This window comes from Dipodomys spectabilis, unplaced genomic scaffold (assembly GCF_019054845.1).
Source record: "Dipodomys spectabilis isolate Male_0828 unplaced genomic scaffold, ASM1905484v1 ptg000428l, whole genome shotgun sequence".
Classification (NCBI taxonomy): Eukaryota; Metazoa; Chordata; class Mammalia; order Rodentia; family Heteromyidae; genus Dipodomys; species Dipodomys spectabilis.
In genome coordinates this window covers 1480567-1506637 of record NW_024871105.1, presented here as the reverse complement: position 1 = coordinate 1506637, position 26071 = coordinate 1480567, and the positions used below count along the sequence as shown (strand labels likewise).

General features: G+C 40.5%; 1 long non-coding RNA gene across 1 annotated transcript; it reads left to right on the top strand.

The window, feature by feature from the left end:
* The first annotated feature begins 2016 nt into the window (after positions 1-2016).
* Positions 2017-24322, top strand: LOC122097718. The gene is made up of 3 exons (XR_006145569.1): positions 2017-2218; positions 3678-3751; positions 24294-24322. It is a non-coding gene; the product is annotated as an uncharacterized LOC122097718 (long non-coding RNA).
* The last annotated feature ends 1749 nt before the right edge of the window (positions 24323-26071 follow it).

Here is a 26071-nt window from a genome sequence, read left to right as displayed (position 1 = left end):
TCCTATTACATAAGACATAGCTTTGCCTATGTATTCTACATCATTCCTGAGACCCAGGACTTTCATCGATACAGAAAACAAGTGGAACAATTGGCTTTTCGAACAGGATTAAGTTTTTGGCAATTCTCTGACTTGAACTCAGGGCCTAGCAGGCCCACTTCATGAATGGTTAAATGTTAGCACACCAGTCTGATGCAAGTGAAGTTGGCAGGCCAATTTGAGAACCTGAGATCAAGCCCTAGGAATGGCCAATATATAAACAGGTAGATGTTTAGATTGCAGTGTGTGTGTGTGTTTGTTTGTGTGTGTGCGTGCATGTGTGTGTGTATTTACATATGTATATGCATCTATATATATATACAGAGAGAGGCAGATAGACATTTATGTAGAATCTAGTGTATAACCCAATATAAAGAGTGTTGTCTGTACCTTATTTTTATATATTCTATTACTACCAATTATTTGGTATAAAATTATGCTTCCAATTATCATGGTAGAAGAATTAACAAAGTATTAATTAATCAATGACCTATATTTATTGCATACAATCTTATACTGGAATGACTAGCTAGTTAGTAATTCAATTAATAAATTTCAAATATTCTATTAATGTTCCTATAGATAGGAATGAGTTTCCTAGGATCTTCAGCTGTGTGTAGGTGGCAGTCCTAGGATCGATCTCAGGGCCTAGGTGTCTGGTTTGGCTCAGGCTTCACTGACAGCCCCTCAGCCATCATCCATGCAAGGTCACATACAATTTTCAAGCCAAGTCATTGAGACTCAGTAGGGTCACAGTGCTAAGGAAACAAAAGTAAAAACTGTTGTGTAACATTTCCTGGTTTTTCCTCCTCCATTTTTGTTGGTTTAATGTATTTTTGCCAGTGCTGGGAGTTGAACTCTGGTCCTAGGATCCCTGGATCATCTGTGGGTGTAAAAGTTGCACCACAGCCTAGGGTAATCATGGTTTAAGACACAATAAAATGTTTCCTTGAGCAAAAGGAGCTCAGGGAAAATGTCTAGGCTCACAATTCAAGCCCAGGACCTGCCACAAAGAAAAGAGCCAGTAACTCCATGTGTCTGTGTATGTATGCATGCATTTTTGTCAGTGAAGTTCCATAGTTGCTATGAAGAACGGCACCCAGCTAGGAAATTTGCTTTGAATAGAATGATTTCATAGCACAGAGTGCTTTCAAGACAATCCATGTTTCGGGGCTCCCTCAGTGTTCCCAGTGTAGCCTGAGGGGTCTCCATACCCCAGGCTGCCGGAGGAAGTCGGCTTCATTGTTGGAACAGGCAGACAAAAAGTTTCACTTCTGTAAAGCTGCATAACAAACAATTCATCCGGGCAAATTAATGAGGATGAATGTGCGCAGGTTCTGAAGGTCAGGAGAAAAAGGCCTGTTTGTACTCCAAGCTCTCTCTCTCCCCAGTGGTCTGTTTTGATAGGAAACCTTCATTTATGCCACCTTCTGTGGCAGGCCAAGTTCCCTGCACTCATCCTGTCTTTGTAAGACTATATTTCCGTGTTGAAACAAACTGCTACAATTAATTCAAGAGTCCTTCTGGCAGACAATTAGGGAGCTGAACATAATGGAATGATATATTATTGGCAAAGGTGCCTCCATGTGGGGTGTGTGTGTGTGTGTGTGTGTGTGTGTGTGTGTGTGTGTGTGTGTGTGCATACACCATTCCTGGTGTTTGAACTCAGGACCTAACTGAAGAGCTAAAGTAATTCCATTTTAAGTTCAAGCCCCCTGAGCTGTGCTGCGCTCAAAGTAACCCCCAAAGAGAGCTGTGCTGCCAAAGAGAAAAATAGTTCTCAGAAAAACCGCAGGTTGCCACCAACCCTGCCCACCTTTAAAGAACAGAACAGTTGCCCAGGTGTTCCAGCTGAAAAAGGGAAGTGTGATCAGGGTGGACATAAACCCCCTGAACTTGTGAACTTGCTTGTGTGGAAACCCCCTAAACTTGTTTGTTTGATACTATAAAAGCTGTGTCAATTTTATGCTTGGGGCCTCTTAGCATCACCAGTTACCAAGTACACATAGGACCAAGCTCCAGCTTGCAATAAATGACTCTTTGCTGTTTGCATTGATCATGGTCTCTGGTGGTCTGAGAGGGGGCGTCCGAAATCTGAGCACTTTATGTGGGAGCTTGTCCGGGATAGCCCCCCCATAAGCCACACAGATACCTGATCAGCGAGTCGTCCAGCTAGCCGGTAAGAGGGGGTGCAGCTGCTTTATGTTGCGTGTTATGTGTTTGATTTGCAAGTAGGGTTTTAGAGCTGGCAAGAAACGTTGGTAGATGTGCTACAAGGTAGCCAGCAGGCGAGTTGAAGAAATTCCCTGGGCCCTTGGGGAAGCCTTCCCCAGTGGAGTCTCGCTTCACTCTGTCGTCTTTTGGACCATGACTTGTCCGGCCTCTGCTACTCTGGGTTAAGGGTAGATTATCCACCTCCCGGGTAGGGACTCATTGGCCTCCGCCATCCTATGGGACAGGAACTCATCTGGCCTCCACAACCGTGGCTTAGAGGTGGATTCGAGCTCGAGATCAACATGCATGCTCTCTTTGTCTCATTTGTAGTTGCCATTTTAATTCCTTTCCTTGTTCATTTAACTTTCATTTTCGGATCAGCGGGCATCCTGGAGCCCCCCGAATGGGGTGGCCAGATGCTCCTTTCACCTCAGCCGCTCTCCCGTTTTAATACTTTTGGAATTTTAGGATGACATCAAAGGTTGACTTATTCTCTAGAAGAGGAGGCAGTGGGGGAAGGGAGAACCTGCAGGATCTAGCAATAACTTTGAAAGGGGCCTGCAGGGAAAACTCTAAGCCAGATGAATCTGCCACTGACCACCAAGTGCCACCAGCAAGATCTTAGCCTCGGGCCTTGGCCCAGAGGGTCTGAGTATGGGGGGGAGACTGTCAGTCTGAGGGGATGGCTTCCAGGGTCTTTTTTCCCTTGCCCCAAGATGACTGAGAATTCTCCTCCACCTTGGAAGGCCTCTGGATCAACATTTGCAGGAATCTAAAAAAAAAAAAAAGAAAAAAAGAAATCCTCTGGTGGTAAGATGTTGCCCAATTCATGGAGATCTGATTTTGTCTTTGTGGCCACTTGTCTGTCTTGTTTACTTTGGTGTCGTTTCTGTTCTATTTTTGAGGTGGGGAAATTCTGGGTGAGGGTGGCCAGCTCACGCAACAGATTCTGAATTCAGCTTGCTGATTGAGAATGGCGCAGTTCTAGTAGGAATGAACTGAGGGCCCATTAGTCCCCAACTCAGCTTTTGGCTATTGTCTAGTTCTGTTTTAGAATTGGTACCTGTTTTAAGTGTGGATTCTTGGTTTTTGTGTTTATTTATATTTTTTGTTATTTATTTGAACATCTCTGAGGAAATAAAAGTTCTAGCCTCTGGCTGGGCTCAGCCACAGACCTGCTAGGCTCGCGTCACTGTGAGATATGTAAGGTTGCTGGACTAGTCTGGTTCCTTTCAGGTCTTGGGCTGAATTTTCTCCTTGTGGAGGCTGCCTGAGCAGAGAGTGTGGAAGACTATGTACCTGGTTTGGATTTTTCAGCGAGTCCTGACAATGTAACAATTTGTAAAGTGCTCTTGTCTAAAATTGGATAAAATTCAGGCCAGTTTAGTTTTAGGTGACCCCTTCAACCCGCCCTTTTCCAACAGGTGGGATTCAAAAGATCCGTTGATGAATTGCCTTGCTAAACAAGCGAGCCCTGGGAAAATGAAGCTTAACAAAGGTACTTAGTTTAAAAAAATACTGTCTTAAATTTTTGTTAAAAAAACTTTGAAAAAATCTATGTAAAACTGATTTTGATTTATGCACGCTTTAAGATCTGTGTGTTTTCTATGTGTTTGTAAACATGTTCAAGATAAAAATTGTCAACATGCTGTAAAAATTGGGTGAATTTAAGTTTAAAATGTAAAAGGTTAAGAGGTTTAGACATTACTAAAAATTTAAAAAACTTTCACATTGTTTTAAATGGCTTTTTAAGGATTCTTTAACGTAAAAATTAGAAAATCTGTTATTTTAAATTTTAATATTTTTAAATGCTTTGGCAGTTTGGGATTTAGTTCCCTTGGCTAAAATTTCAGGATAAATATTAAAAATTTAAATGGAAAGGTCAATTTAGCACTGTTACAAAACATGACATGTTCTGTCTGTCTAAAACTGTATTTTATTCAAACCTCCCTACCCCCCAAAAAAGGGAAAATTTAGAAGACTACCTAAGATCTATATTTAGGGGTGAGGCTGAATAGGCAGAAGTGTAGTTAAGCTGGTCATGCGTGGTGGGACCGACCTGGGGGGGGTGCTTCATAGATGGTGGGACTGGCCCTGGGAGGAGTCCACACATGGTAAAAGAGGGCAAGCTGGCACAAACGCAGTTCATCTAACCTTAAAGAGTCAGATTGGGTGCAGGCACATTTCATAGGAGGGGCTGAGTTGCCCATCTTTGTTCTGTCCCTTTTCCCTGCAGATAGACCCTGAAAACATGGTTAAAATGAGTGATGTGATGATCTGATTAGTATTGCTAAAACTGCCCCTTGTATGTGTTAAAATTAAAATGGCCTTCAAAAGAGGGTTAAAAAGTTTATTTGTATAATGTAACTTGCTTTCAATGATGTTCTACAATTAGGATGTTTTTAAAAGTTATAAAGGTGTTAAGCCTAGCTTCTTGGCAGAGTAATGGTGATTGTAATTATTTTTTTTCTAGATTATTATTTGTTTTTATTGTGAAAATACTGTACAAAGGAGTTACAATTACATGGGCAAGATAATGAGTACATTTCTTATCAAGCATTGTAACATCCTCCTTTGTTTCCCCTTCCCATCCCATCCTTCCCCTATCCCCCCATTCAAGCCTCCAATCACCCCCCACAAACTTTACAACCAAAGTTGTAAAGTTCGTTTTCGACATAACGACTTGTACATCTCATTGTTGCAATATTTCCACCTGTATCCCTATTTAAACGATTCGTTTTTTCTCTTACCCTCCACAAATTATACTAACATCAAATACAGTGAAAGCAGGGGTTATACAATGGGGGAGGGACATACAAAGCAACAAAGATATCATCTTATAAATGTGTTAGAAACAATCGCATGAAAGAAAACAGCATTTGAGTACATATTTAGGGTTCATTTCCCTAACATAAATTTATCTGAGCTTTTCTGCTTGATTCAGGCATATACTATTTATTGGAAATAAGGAAAACCATGGGACCTATATTTCTTTGGGCCTGGCTTACTTCACTTAATATAATTTTTTCCAAGTCTTTCCATGTACTAACAAATGGGGCAATGTCATTCTTTATGATGGACGCATAGAATTCCATTGTGTGTGTGTGTGTGTGTGTGTGTGTGTGTGTGTGTGTGTCTCATTTTCTTGATCCATTCATCTACTGAGGGGCATCAGGGTTGATTCCATATCTTAGCTATGGTAAATAATGCTGCAATAAACGTATCGTGCTAGTACCTTTAGTATGGTCTTGTTTGTGAACATTTGTGTAAATGCCCAAAAGTTGGATTGCTGGGTCATAGGTGAGCTCTATGTGGAGTCTTTTGAGGAACTTCTATACTCCTTTGCAAAGAGGTTGAACAAGTTTACACTCCCACCAACAGTGCAGTAGGGTTTACTTCTGTCCACATCTCCTCCAGCATCTGTTGTTATTAGAGTTCTTGATTATAGCCATTCTACCTGGGAGGAGGTGGTATCTCAATGTTGTTTTGATTTGCATTTCTTTTATGGCTAAGGAGGTTGAGCATTTCTTAAAGTATGTATTGGCCCTTTTTCATTCCTCTTCAGAGAAGTTTCTCTTTAAGTATTTAGCCCACTTATTTATTGGGCAATTGTTTCTTTGAAGATTTGTTGTTGGGGGATTTAATTTTTTGAGTTCCAGGTATGTTTTAAATATGAGACCCTTGTCCGTTGTTGTATGGCTAGTGAAGATCTTCCCCCAATCCGTGGGCTTTCTATTGATCTTGCAAGCTATGTCCTTTGCCATGCAGAAGCTCTACAATTTCATGCAATCCCATTTTGTCCAACCTTTCTCTAATTTGTTGTCTTTCTGGGTCTCTATTAAGAAAATTTCAGCCTGTGCCAAGGAGACAAAGGGTTTCTCCTATTCCATCCTGTAATGTTTTCAGTGTCTGCTTTGACTCTGATGTCTTTGATCCATTTGGACTTGATTCTCATGCAGCGTGATATATAAGCATCTAGCTTTAGTTTTCTACAAGTAGTTAACCAAGCCAGCACCATTTACTGAAGAGGCTGTCTTTCTTCCATTCTATTTTTTTAGCCCCTTTATTGAAGATTAAATGGCTATAGGTCTGTAGGTTCATTTCTGGGTTTTCAATTCTATTTCATTGCTTCTGAGGTCTGTTCTTGTGCCAGTAGCAAGCTGTTTTGATTACTATGGCTTTATAGTCGAGCTTGAAATTTGGTATTGATATTCCTCCAGAACTGTTCTTTCTGTTGAGGATAGTTTTAGCTATTCGGGTTCTTTTATTGTTCCATATGACTTTTTGGATTGCCTCTTCTATTTCTTTGAAGAATGAGATGGGAATTTCGATAGGTGTTGCATTGAATTTGTAGATAGCCTTGGGAAGTATTGCCATTTTCGCGATGTTGATCTTTCCAATCCAGGAGCATGGGAGTTTTTGCCACTTCTAAGTTCTGTTTTGATTTCCTTTTTCGTTTTTAAAGTTTTCATCATTGAGGTCCTTCACTTCTTTGGTTAAGTTAATTCCTAGGTATTTTATTTTTTTGTGGGGCTATTACAAATGGAGTTGCTTTCCTAATTTCAGCAACACTTTACTCATTGTTGGCATACAGAAAAACCATTGATTTTTGGGGGTTAATTTTATACCCTGCTACTTTGCCAAAGTTTTAAATCAACTTGAGTAAATTGGGAGTGGAGTCTATGGGATTCGTTAAATACAAGATCATGTCATCTGCAAAGAGGAAGAGTTTTATTTCTTTTTTCCCTATTTGGATCACCTTTATGTTTGCATCTTGTCTTATTGCTGTAGATAAGAATTCTAATACTAGATTGAAGAGAAGTGGTGATAGTGGACATCCTTGTCTTGTTCCTGAGTTAAGAGGAAATGACTTTAGTTTTTCACCATTAAGTATAATGCTGGCTGTAGGTTTGTCATATATAGCCATTATTGTATTGAGGAATGTTCCATGGATTCCTAATTTTTCCAGAACCTTCATCATAAAGGGGTGCTGGATCTTGTCAAATGCTTTTTTTGCATATATTGAGATAATAATGTGGTTCTTATCCTTGCTCTTGCTTATGTGATGAATTATATTAATTGATTTGCGAATATTGACCCAGCTTTGCATCCCTGAAATGAATCCTGTTTGATCGTGGTGTATGATTTTCTGGATGCATTGTTTAAGACGACCCGGCCAAAATTTTGTTGAGAAGTTTCGCATCAATGTTCATCAAAGTAATGGGTCTACAGTCCTCTCTCTTTAATGAATCCCTGCCTGGTTTTTGGATGAGGGTTATCATAGCTTCATAGAATGAGTTCAGTAATGAACTTTCTCTTTCAATTTTATTTAAGAGTTGGAGAAATATTGGTGTCGGCTCTGTTTTGAAGGCCTTGTAGAATTCCACTAAAAAACCATCTGGTCCTGGGCTTTTCTTAGATGGGAAGTCTCTTATTGCTGTTTCTATGTCAATCCTTGATATGGGCCTGTTAAAATGGTTTAACTTATCTTGGTTCATTTTTGGCATGTCAGTATTTGCTAGGAAAAGTCCCATTTCTGCCAAGTTTTCAAACTTATTAGCATAAAATTTTGAGAATTATTCCCTTATAATGTTCTGTATCTTGGTTGTTTCTGTGGTGATGTTTCCATTCTTATCACTGCGTTTATCTATTTGGGTGCGTTCTCTTCTTTTTCTGATAAGATTTGCTAAGGGTCTGTCAATTTTATTAATTTTTTTTGAAGAATCAACTCTTTGGTTTGTTGATTCTTTCTATATTTTTTGGATTCTAATTCATTTAATTCTGATTTAATTTTAATTATTTCTTTCCATCTACTGGATTGGGGTTTATCTTGCTCCTCTTTTTCAAGAAAGCTCAGATGTCTCATGAAATTGTTGGTTTCAGATCTCTCCAATTTGTTGATGTAGGAACTCAGAGCTATAAACTTGCCCCTGAGTATTGCCTTTGCTGTGACCCAGAGAAGCTGGTAATTTGCATGTTCATTGTTGTTGAATATCATGAACATTTGAATTTCCTTTCTCATCTCTTCCATGACCCACTCGTGAATCAGCAGTGTGTTGTTCAGCCTCCATGTGTTACAGGATTTTCTTTGGTGGCTTTTGGTGTTGAGTTCTAATTTTATTCCCTTGTGGTGTGAGAGAATGCAAGGTATAACTTCAATGTTTCTGAATTTGGACAAGTTTGCTTTGTGGCCTAAAGTGTGGTCTATTTTGGAAAATATTCCTTGTGCTGCTGAGAAAAACGTATATTCTGATGCTGCTGGGTGGAATATTCCATAGATGTCTGTTAAATCTAGTTGATCTATGCAGTTTTTTAGATCTCCATTTTCTCTGTTGAGTTTTTCTGAGTTTATCTATCTAGTGGGGAAAGTGGTGTGTTAACGTCCCCAACAATTCAAGTCTTTGGAGATATTGGGATTTGGGGGAAAATAGTGTTTTTTGCATAATTTTGGGTGCTCTGTTGTGTGGTGAATTGTGATTGTAATTCTTGCATTAAGAATAAATTCCATATGATTTTAAAAGTTTTAATGTGTATTTGTTTTAAAACAAGCAGCCATGAGACTTCCAGATTTTTCTGTGCATGTGATAGTGTAGAATTGAACCCAAGGCTTCATATATATGGGGCAAACCCTCTACCACTGAGCCCAGGAATGACAAATGTAGAAATACATATGTAGATTGTTACATATATACATATATGTATGTAAGCACATATATATATGTATAAAACAAGACACAGATGTCTGTATATTATCTAATTTTATATACTATATTACTACCAATTATTGATAAGTTATTCCTTCATTTATTTAAATATTACTGTTAAATACATAACAAAGTATTAATTGAAAATTAGTCAATGTACTATAATTATTGTGTATAATTTTATAATATAATCATAAACTAACTACTAATGTAATTATTACTTTACAACATTCCATTCGTATGGATGTATATCGGAATGTGTTTCTTAGGATCTCCTTCCATTCATAGGTGGCAGTCCTGGGATTCGCACCCCAGGCCTAGGTTGTTGGTTTGGGCTATGGCTTCCCTGATAGCCCACCAAACTTCAGCAGTGCAAGGTCATGTACACTATCTGGGCCGTGTCATTTAGACCCAGGATGGTTGCAATGCAAAGGATAAAACAATGTAATACCACCTTCTGGAACTTCCCAGTTTTGTACTTTTTTTTTTCCCCCTCTGCATTTTTTTTCTTTTTTTTCGGTTTAGGCGCCAGAACTCTGGCTCTGGTGTTGTACCTCAACTCTTCAGCTCAAGGCTATCACTCTACCACTTAAGCCATAGCGCTACTTCTGGCTTTTTTCTGCGTATGTGGTGTTGAGGAATCGAACCCTGGGCTTTATGCATGCAAGGCAATCACTCTATTACTGAGTTTCTTTCCCAGCACTTCTCCTTTTTTGCCAGTCTAAAGATTTGAACTCTGGTCATAGGATCTCAGGATGGGCTGTGTGTCCAGAGGCTGCACCCCAGCCTAGGATGATCGAAGCTGACGCAGAGTTGTCACAAGCTGAGTTCAAGCCCCAGTCCTGGCCAAAAAAATCAAGGCTCTGGCTTGGAATTTGCACCATTTTTCTTGCAGGCCTGGGATTTGAACTCAAGGTCTGGGTAACTCTGTGTCACTGTTGGGGAGAGTAAGCTTACCGTCGTTGAAGACAAGAATTTCAGCCCAGTTTCCAGGGCCCGAATTCAAGCCCCAGCACTGAAAAAAAAAATATTGGTATATGAGATCTATTTACGTACATGGGTTTATTCCATATGATATTTATTACCCTTGTTTTTTATTTTATTTAGTATTATTACATATATAATATTTATTTCATTTATTACATTTTATCACATGGATGTATTTGCATAAGGATTATAAATCATACTGAGACCCAGGACTTTCACAGAGAAGGAAAAACATGTGTCAAAATTGTCTTCTGACTCCACATATAAACTTCTGGCAATGCTGAGATTTTAATTCACAGCTCACAATGCCCAATTCATGAAAGGGTCAGTTGTACTACAAAAGCCTTTGGCAAACTGAGCTGCCAGCCAGTTCTGTGGAACAAGCCATAGTAATGGCTGATAGATATAGATAAAGATGTGGATATAGATATATAGACAGACAGAGAGAGAGAGTGAGAGATAGATAGATAGATAGATAGATAGATAGATAGATAGATAGATAGATAGATAGATAGATGTGTAGTTTGCAATATATATGAGAGAGAAAATGTGAGGATAAGAAATTATACATTTTATGAATTATTATTAAATTATGCCTCCATTTAATGAAGTAGCATTAATGTAAAAGTAGTCAGTATTTTTTAATTGGGAGAATCATACAAAGTAGCTAGAATGGAAGACATAATAAAATATTTTTCATGTGGCATTCTATAAGAGAATCATGAACTAATTGCAAATTTATTTGTTACTTTTATAACAATCCATTAAGCATTCACATGACTAGGAAAGATTTTCTCAAGATCTCCCTCCATTTGTAGGTGGCAGTCCTGGCAATCAAATTCCAGGCCTGGGTAGTTTACTTCGAAATGCAAACCATTAGCATGACACTGTGAAGATTTCAGTTTGTCACAATGAAAAAAAGAACAAGAATAAACGAAAGCCAGGTGTTATTTACTCCTGCCTTTAATCCTAGCTCTTCAGGAATCTGTGAGGTAGAGAATGCCAGTTTGAATTCAGCCTGGACAGGAAGTCCACAGCACTCTTATTCGAAGTTATCAAAGGAATAAAAAATCTCCATGAATGGAGCTGTGGCTCAAGGGCAGAGCTCTATCCTTGAGCAAAAGGAGCTCAGGCACAGTGCCTAGGCTCCTAATACAACCCCCGGACATGCCTAAAAAGAAACAAACAAAAAAATCAAGTGACTCCATGTCTCCCCATATATGTATGGATGTATTTTTATCGGTGAAGGTCCAGAGTCCCTAAGATGAAAGGCACCCAGCTAGGAAATTTGCTTTGAATAGAATGATTTCATAGCAGAGACAGTGCTTTCAAGACAGTGCATGTTCCGGGGCTCCCCTCACTGTTCCCATTGTAGCCTGAGGTTTTCTCGGCACCAGGGACTGCTGAAGGAAGTCTGCCTCATTGTTGGAACAGGCAGACAAAAGGCCTCACTCTTGTACAGTTGTGTAACAAGCAACTCCATCAAGGCCGATTAGTGAGGAGGAGTGTGGTCGGGCTCTGAAGGCCAGGAGAAAAAGGCCTCTTTGTACCCCAAGCCATCTCTTCTCCCCAGTGCTGTTTTCACAGGAAGCCTTCATTTGTGCCACCTCCCATGGCAGGCCAAGTTCCCTGCACTCATCCTGTCTTTTTGTTAGACTATATTCCAGTGCTGAAATAACCTGCTACAATTAATTCAAGCGTCCTTCTGGTAGACAACAAGGGAGCTTAACCTAATAAAATGCTTCATTATTTGCAATGGTGTATTCCTAGGTTTCTGGAAGCTTGCTAAATCTAAGCACATGTTTAATATCACAATGCTTCCTGTCATTTAGGGCTGGTGAAGCTCATCAGGTTTTGAAACCTTTGACCTCTCCTAGTTAGGCTCTGGATGGCTAGGTTTCAGGGTTGAACACAGGGCCTGGGTGCTGAGCATGACCTCAGAACTGGAGCTCAGTGCTTTAACAGTTGGTTTCAGAGCTTCACTTCTGGTATCTGTGTGTGTGTGTGTGTGTGTGTGTGTGTGTGTGTGTGTGTGTGTGTGTGTGTGCATACACTTGTCCTGGAGCTTGAAATCAAGACCTGAACACTGTACCTGAGTTTCTCCAGTACAAGGATAGCACTCTACCACTTAAGCCACACAGGCACTTCAGACTTTTTTCTAGTGATGTGGAACTAAGGAATCAAACCCAGGGATTCATACATGCAAAGCACTCTACCCCTAAGACACATTCCCAGCCCTCAAATTCAGGTTTATTTCTTTCTTCTCTTGGAAGTTGGAGGAATTGATGTCTAGGCCTGGGTGCTGTCCTTGAGCTCTTCAGCTAAAGCCAAGTGATCTATCATTTGAGCTACAGCACCCCTGCAGGTTTTTGGTAGTTCAGTGGAGAGAAACCTTTCAAGGAATTTCCTGCCCAGCCTGGTTTTGGGCTGTGATCATCAGCTCTCAGGCTCCTGAGTAGCTAGGATGACAGGTGCAAATCACTGGCGCCCAGCTTCCATTTCGTGTTTCTAAGTGGTGAATAGGAGATAGTAGTCTCTTAGGACCTTTTGTGTCTGGGATAGTTTGGAACCCAGATCGTCAGGTCTCAGCTTCCTCAGTAGGCAGGATGACAGACCTAAGCTGCAGATCCTAGACTGTAACACTCTGTTGCAAGGGGGTTCTTGGCTCCACGTGATAGGGAGCTAGCGATGAGCTCAACAGGGAAGGGTCAGTGGCTAGGCCCTGAGTTCAAAGTTCATGACTGAGAAAAATAAACCCAAACAATTGTCTGTAGGAGACAACTCACTAGAGTTAGGAAATACATAATTTTGGCCTTGATATGGGGATATATCTGAGCCTCAAATTTCTCGTCTGCACAATCATCTTACTTGTGGAACTCTTATAAGAACCAGATGAAAAAAATGCACAGTGTAAAGGACTCAGCACACAACACATCATAAAGGACTCATCAAATAGCTGTATCCCACACACTGTCATTAGAATTAGAGTGCTTTCATCAGTATCACCATTCTTTCAGAATCACATCACAAACCATATGAAGTTCACATCTAATGATTTTGAGGGGTGGGGTTTTTTTGGAGGAGGTGGAGTCAGCCACAGGGATTGTATTGAAAGTTTGGGGGTACTGTCCTACGATCTTTTGCTCAAGGCTAGAGCTCTACCACTTTGAGCCACAGCTCAGAGTTTTGCTGACTTCTTGCCAGGGCTGGATTTTAAACCCATCAGGGTCAGATCTCAGTTCCCACGTACCTTGGATGACAGGGGTTAATGAGCCAGTGGCATCTGGTTCTGTGGAGCCATTTACCTCTGGCTAAGTCAGGTTAGATGGTAGCTGTCAGCAACAGACTCCTGGCTTACTCTATGATGAGGTATTTGCAGTGCTATCATTATATAGTTGCAGTAAAAATATTCTATCTTTATTTGGTGCCATTCCTGGGTCTTGGGTAAGAGTCTAGACACAGTCCCTAAGCTTTTATGCTCAAAGCTAGTGTTTTGAGTGGATGATTGTTGTAATTTTTCCTGTGGTATCTCTGATATTATTGATTTGGTTCTCCTCTCTTTTGTTCATTACTCTTGCCAGTGGTCTGTCAGCTTTATTGATATTTTTTTAAACAGATTTTGTTTTATTAATTTTATTAATAATTTTCTTTGTATCTCATTAATTTCAGCTCTTATTTCAGTTATCTTTTTCTGTCTAGCAACTTTAGGTTCAATTTTTCTTGCTCCTCTAGCAGTTTTAGTTGCATCATAACATTGTTTACTTGGTCTATGTTTTCTTTTTTTTAATTTTTTAATTTATTTTTATTGTGAAAATACTGTACTGAGGGGTTACAATTACATGGGCAAGATGATGAGTACATTTCTTATCAAGCATTGTAGCCTCCTCCTTTGTTTCCCCTTCACATCCCTTACCATCCTCCCCTTGACCCCCCACCTAATCCCCCCTGCTCCCCCTCTTCCCCCACCAAAGTTGTAAAGTTAGTTTTCGACATAACAACTTGTATATCTCATTGTTGCAATGGGTCCACCTGTATCCTTACTTAAATAATTTGTTTTTCCCCTTCCCCTCCACAAATTATACCGACATCAAATACAGTAAAAGCAGGGGTTATACTGTGGGGAAGGGACATACAAAGCAACAAAGAAATATTCTTATAAATGTGTTAGAAACAATCGCATGAAAGAAAAAAAAATTTGAATACATATCTTAGGGTTCATTTCCCTAACATCACCTTATTTGACCTTTTCTGCTTGACTCAGACATATACTAGATATTGCAAATAAGGGAAACCATGGGACCTATGTTTCTTTGGGCCTGGCTTAATTCACGTAACATAATTTTTTCCAAGTGTTTCCATTTCCTAACAAATGGAGCAATGTCATTCTTTCTGATGGAGCATAGACTTCCATTGTGTATATATACCATATTTTCTTGATCCATTCATCTACTGAAGGGCATCTGGGTTGGTTCCATATCTTAGCTATGGTAAATAATGCTGCAATAATCATACTCGTGCTGGTAGCTTTAGTGTGGTCTTGTTTGTGATCATTTGGGTAAACACCCAGAATTGGGATTGCTGGGGCATAGGGGAGCTCTATGTGGAGTCTTTTGAGGAACCTCCATACTACCTTCTAAACTGGTTGAACAAGTTTACACTCCCACCAACAATGAAGTAAGGTTTCCTTCTGTCCACATCCCCTCCAGCATCTGTTATTATTATAGTTCTTGATTTTAGCCATTCTAACTGGGGTGAGGTGGTATCTCAATGTTGTTTTGATTTGCATTTCTTTTATGGCTAGGGAGGTTGAGCATTTCTTCATGTGTCTATTGGCCATCCATCTTTCTTCTTCAGAGAAGTTTCTGTTTAAGTCTTTAGCTCACTTATTTATTGGGCAGTTGATTCTTTGAGGATTTGTTATTGGGGGATTTAATTTTTTGAGTTCCAAGTATATTTTAAATGTGAGACCCTTGTCCGTTGTATGGCTAGTGAAGTTCTTCTCCCAATCCGTAGGCTTTCTATTGATCTTGATATGCATGCTGAGAGCAATAAATTTGCCCCTCAGGACTCCTTTCACTGGGTCCCTTTCTGATGTATTTTCATTTTCATTGAATTGTAGGAACTTTTTAATTTTTTCTTTAATTTCTTCTGTAACCCATGTATTGTTCCAAGAACGTTGTTTAATTTCCATATGTTTAAGTTTTATCTACTTTATGCCTTGTTATTGAGAACCAGTTTGATTCCAGTATGGTCAGATAGAATACAGGGTACTATGTCGATCCTCTTGTATTTGCTTAAATTCCTTGTATGAACTAACAAATGATCTATTTGAGAAAAAGTTAGGGAGTTTGCAAGAATAAGACCCTGCTGGTGGGAATGCCTGTAATTCTAGCTACTCAGGAGGCTCACATCTGAGTATTCAGTTTTAAAGCCATCCCAGGCAAGAATGTTCATGAGGATTTTCTTGGGTAGTTCAGCACCACACCCTGCCTCAATTCTGTGGCTGTTCACCACCTTTGCCAGCATGGGCTGGGCTGAGCAGCTTATGCAAGCCAGTATGGAGAGATGCTGCACCCCACTGCACGTCTGTAGTTGTTCACAGCCGCTGTCGATGCCACTGCTGCTGCCACAACTGATGCACTTCTTGAGCTGCTGCCACTGCCCCAGGATCAGCTGGGCCACATATGCAAACCAGACACTCCACCACGAGTCAGGTGTTAGACACTGCTCTGCCTCTGGCTTGGCTGGGCTGCTTATGTGGGTCAGTATGGAGAGGCACAAACCACCAGGGGTCTGGAGTTGTTCACTGCAGCTGTAGTCACCTTAGCCACCGCTGCCCCCCTGGGCTCGTCTGGGCTGTTCCTGTGGGCTAGTGCCAAGAGGCATCGTGCCCGGAGTCTTGGTGGTTTGCTGCCACTGCCAGTTGCTGCTGCTGCTGCTCCAGATTAGGCTAGGCTGTTTACACCAGCAGGACAGAAGTACCACAGTGTGAGTCTAGGGTCATTCACCACTGCTGACAGCTGCTGCTGTTCCAGACTGGATTGGGCTGCTTGCACCAACCAGGCAGAGGCGCCGTGCCAGGGCCACTGAGGGAAGTCTTCATGCCGGCTCTGCATTTGAGATTTCTGTTTGTATTCTCTGGGTTGGCACTGTACCTTGGGAGTCTTCTGGGAGCCTTGGGATGCTTGCTTGTGTGTGGTCTTTGGAGGGTCCAGAGCCAGGATACTTAAGCAGCCTGGCACGAATCTCCACAACTTAAGCTGCTCAGCACAGAGCCCCATCACCAACAAGGGGTGGGGGAAGGGTCTTCCCACTTTACTGTCTGTGTAGGTTTTTCCCTTTTCTTTTATCACTTCCTATATCTCTCTGAGCAATTGCATTTTTTTTTGGGGGTGGGGAGGGTGTCACTTGGTGAAACAGAGCATTGAAAGCCAAACACTGTTTTTGGTTGGAGAGAGCTGTGGTGTTTCCCTGCTGTTCCATTGCCATCTTGGCCCCTCCTTGTCAGGTGGAATTTTTCTTAGGCGGCAAGTGGACCTTGGTTACCAAAGGATAGGTACATAAAAGAATATGTTGTAAAGCCAGCAATTTGTAGTTAGACATTTCTGTTAATATAGCCTTCACAAGATTAGGGAAAGGTGGTCTATCCTAAAGTATTTCAAAGGGATTAAATTCTTTAACATAATGGCTACATCTTGCTTGAAGAAGAGCAAAGTGAAGGAGACTTATGTAGCCATGGCCAGTCTCTGTATTTAATTTAGTTAAAGTTTCTTTAAGGTCATACTCATTCTTTCTAGTGCCTTGAACTCTGAGGTCTATATATGGATTGTAACTTCCAATTTATTCCTAGGGCATTAGTTAATAATTGAGAACTTAGGCCATGAATGCAGTGCCAACTTCAGACCCCACACCTAAGGGTAAGTCAAATCAAGGAATTATTACATGCCTCAGCTCAGCCTGAAAAAGTGTCCACTATTATAATAGATACCAATACCCATACTTTCCAGGCTTTACCTCTATGAAGTCCACTTGCCCAATTCACCATCTGAGGTTCCTCACATATGAATTCTTTCCATATGTTCCAGCTTTTCAGCTTTTACCTGTTGGAAATTACCTACACACATTACAAAGGATTGGCAGGCTGAGGCCCTACTGGTTTTCAGAACAGTCTTAGGCAGTAGCCTCGGGCAATTTACCTTGGTGCAAATATATACATATAAACTGACAGCTTAAGCCTGTATGCATTTTTCCCAAGTTTAGTTTCAAAATTTGCACACTTATTACCACTGTTTTTGCTTCTTCCTTTAATGTTAACAACTAGTAGCTCTAGAGACCCCGTTGGTTTTAGAGTGGTCTCCCAAGCTACCTAACCAGCTCAGATGTTTCTCTGTATCTTAGGGTCTCTAGTTTCTTTAACTCCTGTATAGTACTTTGAACCTTGGATACTTCTTCCATTTTATTCTCCTCCTTTTCTCTCAAACTTGCTTTCATGATCCCACTCTCCTTCTCAATGTGCTCCTTAACCTGCAAATGTTTTGGCAGGGTCACATGAGAGTTCCTTTGACTGGCCAACTGCTGTTCCTTCTCACAACCCCTTTGCTTGCTCTTCAGCTCCTTCCTTAAGTTCACAAAGGTGCTATTGAGAGGTAAATTTTCCCACCTCCACCTGTTCCATTGGGACATGATATTTCTGCATTACATTTATGGTGAAGATCTCAGCAGTCTTTTTGGCTTTTTACTCTAGTAGTTTCTCTTTCTAGTTTTCCACTTCACCGTATTTTTGTGACAGATCTTTCAACTGTTTGTTTAGCGCTTCTGTTTTTCTTCCCAATGCTCTTTTCCTTTCCCCGGCATTCTTTATCAGACCATGTGGTCCTTTAACTCTTACTGAAGAGTAACAATCTCTTTCTTGAGCCTGATATTTCCTGTTCACTTTTCTTGGCCTCATCTTCTATGACATAGCACTTCCTCGTCTTTCTCTATATCTATTCTTATCTTCTTTCTCTGTTGTTTTGAATATCTGGTGACACTCTTCAAAGCTTATAATCAACATGTACTTCAGCCTAATACATTCTTATATCAGGTCCAGCTCTTTTATTATGTCCACTATTTCTTAATGAAGCATCAGGATCACTTCTTGGCCTCACTTGTGGTTAGCAAGGATGGTAGCATTGCTGTCTTGTGCTTCTGTTGGCCTCTGACCTGTGGTCCCCTAACTTGCCTCATGCTCACCCAGGCTAATGTACTTGAATTTCATTTAATTCTGACTGTTTTCTAGGTTCCTTTTGAGGATTTTCTTCTCATTTTTGACTTTCACAAGTTCGTAATTTATATCTTCAAAGCTTTTCTTCACGTCAATAATTCTCTGGTTTCTCCAGTGTACTCTTCTATTTGCTTTTAACCTCTTAGTGGGTTTTGTTTAGCACATATTGGAGATTCAGTATTTTATAAACTGTGTTTTGAGATAGAAGTGTGTGAATTTTTTCTTTGCCACATTTCTTCTTAATTTTATAGGGTTGTTTTTAAATTGAACACAGTTGGAATTCAGAGCCTCAAGCTCCTTTGCATGTTTCTCCAGAGATACAATCACATTTTCCAGGTGTTAATGGGATTACATAACCTGTCATTTTCAATCTTTCTCCCCCTTGGACATTCCTTTTTCCAATGTCCATTTTTCTTGCAATAAGCACACTGATCTAGTCCTAGAGGTTCCCTACTGCCATTTGCAAATGAATTGTACTGTCTTTGCCAAGGGTTTCTTGATCCCTATTCTGGTGCTCCTACCAAAACTCAAACTCCCTTCTTACTCTTTTTTTTTCCAGGGTACCTCTGTTGTCAAACACCCACTGGGCAACCACTTCCAACTCAAAATACACCTTTCCCTCAAAACTTTATAACTTTTGAAGCTTTCTTCTAAGATATGGGGCTGACTAACAAAAGCCATATTTAGGGCTATTTGATTCTCCAAGGCTTCAAGATCTATAGGCCTATAGGTCCTATAGGCTTCTGGGAGAAGTTTCAGAAAAGCATTAGGGTACTCACTGGGGAACTCTCCCATCTCACTCACCTTTCTGGCTTTCCAGCCTCTGCGGTATCACTGCTAACCAAACCTGGCAATAATTGGTAAGCACCTCCATACCTCAATTGCTGTTAGTCTCAGCTTGGATAAATCTGGGGAAAGACTTGATTAAAATGGTCTGGTTCAATAGTGGAGCTACTGTCTGGTCCAGGGACCACATTCAAGTTACTGAGCAGTATTCACTCCCTTTTCTACCAGGTGAAAATCATCTGTAAATTTGCTGGCACTCATCCCAGTTGTGCGTGTGTGTGAAAATTACTGTCTCTAATGAGGTAATGAGCCCTGGTTGTTGTTTTTTTCTGAAAAGGATGGATTTTGCTGTTTCCAGTAATACAGGTCACTAGTTGTAAAGGGACCATATATTAAAAAGGGGACCTGCCCACCATCTCCTCCATGTTCCCGTCTCAAGGGTAATAAGGGTAACATACCATACTGTACCACCTCAGGATGGTACAAGTAACCAATTTTCGCATGGGAGGACTTAACATTAGAGGTGCTGATGGCAAAGAATAGGAGAAAGAGTACATCAGTGCATCTTCCTCTGAGGGATTCTGTAACCCTGGGGGAGAATATTTTTTGGATATGACAAATTTAGGCCTTGTTCTCCCATCCTGAGAAAAGGAGTAAACAGAGGGTCATACAGGACACAGAACTATCAGCATGCACACACAGAACAATAGCCACAGACACTTAACCCACATGCCCCAAACCTCTCAATGTTGACCTCTATAGGATGTCCCAGATGACAGAGAGGACATTCCAGATTGCCTCTTGAGGAGGTCGCGGATGACCTCTGGAGGATGTCACATATGTCCTCCTTAGGAAGCCCTAGATGACCTCTCATGGATGTTCCAAATGGCTTCCCAAGGAAGTGTCAGATGACTTCCAAAGGAGGTCCCAGATGTCCTCTCAATGAGGCTGAGATTACCTCACCAGTAGCTCCCAGATGGCCACTCAAGGAGGCCACATATGAACTCCAGAGAAGGTTCAAGATAACCCTCTTGAGAAAGCCACAGATGACATCCTATATGGCTTCTCAAGGAAGTTCCAGATGATGTCCGAAGACAGCCATATATTCCTTATCAAGGTAACCTGAGATGACCTCCAAAAGAAGCTCCAGATGACCTCAGGGGTTGGTCCTAGATTGCCTCTTAAGGAAGCCCCAACCCAGATGCCCCTCAGTAGATGAATGGATCAAGAAAATGTAGTATATATACACAATGGAATTCTATGCCTCCACCAAAAAGAATGACTTTGCCCCATTTGTTAGGAAATGGAAAGACTTGGAAAAAATTATATTAAGTGAAATAAGCCAGGCCCAAAGAAACTTAGGTCCATGGTTTCCCTTATTTCCCAATCACTACTTTTATAGAGGTCTCAGCTGACCTCCTGAGGAAGCCCCAAATGACCTCTGGAGAAAGTATAAGATGGCCCCAGGAGAAGGCTCCAGATGACCTCCAGGGTAGGTCTCAGATGGCTTCTCAAGGAAGTTGCAGATGTACTCTTGATGAGGTTCCAGATGTCTTCCCAAGGAAGGGCTACATGACCTCTCAAGGAGGTTCCAGATGGCTTCCCAAAGAAGCCCTGCATGACCTCTCAAGGAGTTCCCAGATGGCTTCCCAAGGAAGCAACAGATGACCTCCAGAGGGGAGCCCCAATCAGGCTGGCAAGCTTGCCCACACACCCCTAGAGGACCTTAAATGACTTTTTGTCCATGATTCTCCTCCGGAGACAAACACTTGAGGTAGACTCTCAACCCTGAGTGCTGACACTCTCACCTATGGGGATTTTTCCCTGAGGCCAACGCCTGATGCCATCCAAATGGATTATCTCGATGGGGGTCTCCAAAAATTAAGACCTCTATAGTTCAAGAGAATCCATAGAGACACATTTAATATCATAAATGTTCTCCTAACCACCAACCCCCAAAATTATGAAATCCAAAACTCCAAACATCAAAGGGCCAGCCTTTTTTACCCTTTCTTTTGTCTTTCCACTACAGAACTATACTTCCTTCGAGGTCTTTCCCTTTCTCCCTTCTACCAGTTCCTTCTTCTCTTCAGGCCTCTTCACTCTCCACAGGCATGAACTGCTTTGAATGGGTGGTCAGTTGCCATCCTTTACCTCCTGCCCTCCCTCAACTTCTTCTCCTCCCAGGTCTTTCTCTTTCTGCTATCAAACCACTTCCTTCCTTACAGGACTTTTCCCTTTCTCTCTCTCCTTCTATTGCTCTGAACCAGAAGCCTATATAACGTCTGTACCCCTTCTTCACTCCAACTGCCTAACAGTTTTCAACTGTCAAATCCCAAACTGCCCACAGTCAAATTACTTCTCCACAGCTCAGCACGTGATGATTAATGCCCCAGCCCCTCCCACAGAATGCCCCACCATCTTTGGTGGCATACTTCATCCTCTCCAGCTGGCCAGGAGATGGGGCCACACTGGTTATCTAAGCCTGTAGATTATCGGGGATCTGCTGATTATTACCGTATCCTCCTTGTGAACTAGTAGCAATTGAAATTGGAAATTTGATTGTGATATTACAAATTCGTTGTGACATCACAAACACATGTTGACATCATCACCACCACGACATCACAAACCCATGGTGACAACATTGTCATTGTGACAACATGATTCCCTTGTGACATCTCAAACCTATTATGATCTCTTAGCTTCTTTGAAAAATCACATGCCCTTTTCAACATCAGTCCCTTTGTGTACCCATATCCTTGTTGTTAACTAATGACAATGGAAAGCAGACATGCCATTATAACATCAAAAAGTGTTTGTGACATCCTCAACAGTATGACATCACATTTTCATTATAAGCGCATCACCTCATTGTGACATAATCAAACTCAATGTCATAATCATATTATGACAACAATTCTCATTTTGACATCATAGACACATTGTGAATTCCTATTCTGTGATTTCATTGTATTTCATATGTGGCATGAGAGTTGCTATCAGAAACGCATTTTTGTGCCTAAATAACCATTTTGACATCATAATCACTTTGTGCCATCACAGTGCCATTGTGATGTCACTAGCACAATGTGACAGCACAAACTTCTCCTCTCCTCCTAACATTTGTGACATGCTGACATTGTGATATCAGACTTTTTGCCCTCATAATTTGTTTTCAACCTCATATTTCATGTATGACATTAGATACCAGAAATCCACTGTGACATCATGACCATTGTGATATCACACTGACAGATGTAATGATCATAGTGTCATATTGTGGCATCACAAAATGTATTGATGTCATAATTAATTGATGATAACCTACAGGTAAGGGGTCAGAGTAGGTCTATGATGTCACAGTTGGTTGGTGATATCCAAATGGCATAAAGGATCTCATTTATCATGAAATCACAGAGAATATGAGTTCCAAAACAGACTGTGCTATCTCCAAAGGCATGTGTTGTCACAAATGTGATGAAGTCCTAGGAGGATTGTGATGTCACAGTGTGACACAATATTTATGATATCTGTCAGTATGATGTCACAATGATCATGATGTCACAGTGGATTTCTGATATCACATATCGTAACTGAAATATTATAAGGTTGAAAATAGATTACGAACTCATAAAGGGCCTAAGACATCACAATTGCAGAACATCACAAGACTTATGAGGACAGGTCAAGTTTGTGATGTCAGTGTGTTAGTGATACCACCATGGCACTGTGATAACACAAAGTGATTGTGATGCCATACATTTATGAGATCACAATGGTTTTCTGATATCAACCCACAGGCCACATCATTTGAAAGAGAATGAAATAGAATAGACATTTACAAGGTAACTATGACATCACAATGATAATATAATGTCATAATGCTATGAGGTCATTGTAAATTGGTGATGTTGCAAGGAGATAATGGTGTCACTCTGATGATGGGGTAACAAAGGTTTGTGATGTTACAATGGCATATATGAATACAATTGTCATGTGTTCACAATGAGGATATGGGTATACAAAGGGACTGAAATGTCACAAATGTCATGTGTGTTTTCAAAAGTACTTAGGGGCCATGATAGCTTCATGATACACAGTTGTGATGAGTTCACAATAGGTTTTTGATGTCATGATGATTTTGTAATATCTTAAACACATGTCCAATTTCAATTGCTTTTTCACAATGTGCATACAAGTTCACAGAAGGAGCTTGAAGTCCTAATGGACATGAATTTTTAAAAATGTTATGAGGCCATATTAGGTTTGTGAATACACAATGGGACATTAATATCACCATGGCAATGTCAACTCACTGCATCATGTCAAAATATTATTTTGGTGTCACAATTAGTTGATGATGCCACATTGGTGATGAGGTCACAAAAGATTGGTGATGTCACAATGTGTGGGGCATGTCAAAATGACATAATGTTTCTCAATTGTCTTTAACTTACAATGAGTATCTGAGTTCACAGAAGGACTGTAGTTTTTCCAAAAGTATGTGTTGTCACAAATATATTGAAATCCAAAAAGGTTTGTGATGTCAGAATTTGACGCAATGGTTATGACATCTGGCAGTGTGATGTTACCATGGTCATGATGTCACTGGGAATTTGTGATATCAAACGTCATATGTGAAATCTAATGAGGTCCACAACAGATCATGAGGACAAAAAGGCTTAAAAAAAATTGCAGCATGTCACAACATTTATGATGACAGGATAGGTTTGTAATGTCATGGTAGGTTAGTGATATCACAATGACAATGTGATGTACAAAGGGGTTGTGATGTCACAAAGGTTATGATTTCAAGATTTGTTTATGATATCAACCTACAGGCCACATTTGAAATGCAATGAAATCACAGAAAAGGCATTCATAATGTGTCTATGATGTCACAATGACAATGTGAAGTTATAATTCTATCATATTATTTTACTTTTGTGATTTCAGAATGAGCAGATGGTGTCAAAACTACAATGTGATGTCACAATTGTGATGATCTCACAAACTTTTTGATGTTAAAATGTCATGTTTGATTCTCAATTGTAAATATTTCATGGTGGGGATTTGGGTACACAAAGGGACTGTGATGTCACAAAACTATGTATTTTTTTCAAAGGTTATAAGAGGTCATAATAGGTTTGGGATGTCACAATGTGATCCTGGTGTCAAAAACAGCAATGTGATGTTACAATGTGTTTGTGATGTTACAGTGTTGGTGAGGTCACAATGGGTTAGTTATATCATGAGTTTGTAATATCACAAATTTGTCCAATTTCAATTTCTGCTAGATCACCATGATACACTTAATAACCAGCAGTGACCCTATCATCCATGGGAACAGATAGTCATCATGGCCTCCTGGTCTGGACCACAGGAGAAGCGGGTGCATGCAGCTGAAGGGAGCAGCACATGCTGCTGAAGGAGATAGGTTGTCAAGCCCCACATTGTGAGCTGCCATGAAGTGATTGGGCATGGACTTTTGGGAAGTGATGATTGAAAACTGTTATGCAGGAAACATACTGCAGTGGGGGAAGGGTACAGCCTATACATAGGCTGCATGTTCAGAGCAACAGAAGGGGAGAGAAAAGAGGGAAAGGCCTGGAAGGAAAGAAGTAAAGAGACTGCAGGAGGGTAAAAACCTGGGAGAGGAAATTGAGGGAGGCCAAGAGGTGAAGGATGGCAACTGGCCACCTGGACAGGGCAGGGCAGGCCTGTCAAGAGTAGAGAAGCCTGAAGAAAAGAAGGGAATGGTGAAAGGAAAAAAATGAAAAGACCTGAAAGGTAGGACAGGTCTGTAGAGAAGGAGGATGAATAGAAAGAAAAAAACCTTGTCCTTTGAAGTTTGGAGCTTTGGAGATAATTATTTTTGGGGTTGCTTATTTGCAGGCCAGATAACAAATGGTTGGGCTGCTCTTTGGAGGTCTGAGGGTTCATGGTTGAAGCTGCATTTAGGTGTGGGCATCTAGCCCAGGTCAAGGTAGACACTTGTTACAAAATTTATGAGGACGAGAAGTTTGTGATGTTACATTGCATTAATAATATCACAATGCCAATATGAGGTCACAAAGGGATTGTAATATCACAATGGTGATGTGGTCACAATGGGTTTCTGAAATCAACCTATATGTCACATTAGAGATATAATGAAACCACAGAATAGGCAATCACATTGTCTCTATGACCTAACAATGAAAATGTGATGTCATAATGCTATGACGTCATTGTCATTTTGGGATGTCACAATGATTTGATGGTATCATAACAACAATGTGATCTCACTCTGGAGATGATGTGACAAAGTGTTTGTAATGTTACAATGGCATGTCTGATGTCAGTTGTCCTTTGTTCACAATGAGGATATGGTTACCCAAAGGGACTGTGATGTCACAAGTACCATGTGCTTTTTCAAAAGTGCTAAGAGGTCACAACAGATTTGGGATGTCACAAGGTGACCGAGATATCACTGTGGCAATGTGATGTCACAATGGGTTTGTGATGTCACAGTGGTGATAAGGTCACACTTGGATAATGGTGTCACAATGAATTTGTAATATCACCATTACATGTCCAATTTCATTCTACTAGATCACGATGAAGATACTAGTTCACATAAGGAGCTACAAGTCAGAAAGGCCATAAATTTTGTAAAATATTATGAGGAAATAATTGGTTGGTGAAAAAGCAATGGTGAAAATCCCATTGGTAATGTGATGTTACCATTACATGGGATAGTATTGTTTTGAAGTCACAAATTGTTGGTGATGCCATACAGGTGATGAGGTCACATAGGTTTGTGATTTCCCAATGAGATGGTGATGTCAAAATCTCATGCCAGATCTCTAATTGACAATGAATATATAAGTTCAGGAGGGTTAATGATGGATCCAAAGGCATATGTTGGCACAAGTGTCATGAGTCTTAACAGGTTTGTGATGTCACAATGTGACTCAATGGTCATGATATCTGGCAGTGTGTCACAGTGGTCATGATGTCACAGTGGATTTCTGATATCACATGTCATACTTGAAGTATCATGAGTTAAACAATTTATGAACTCAGAGAGGCC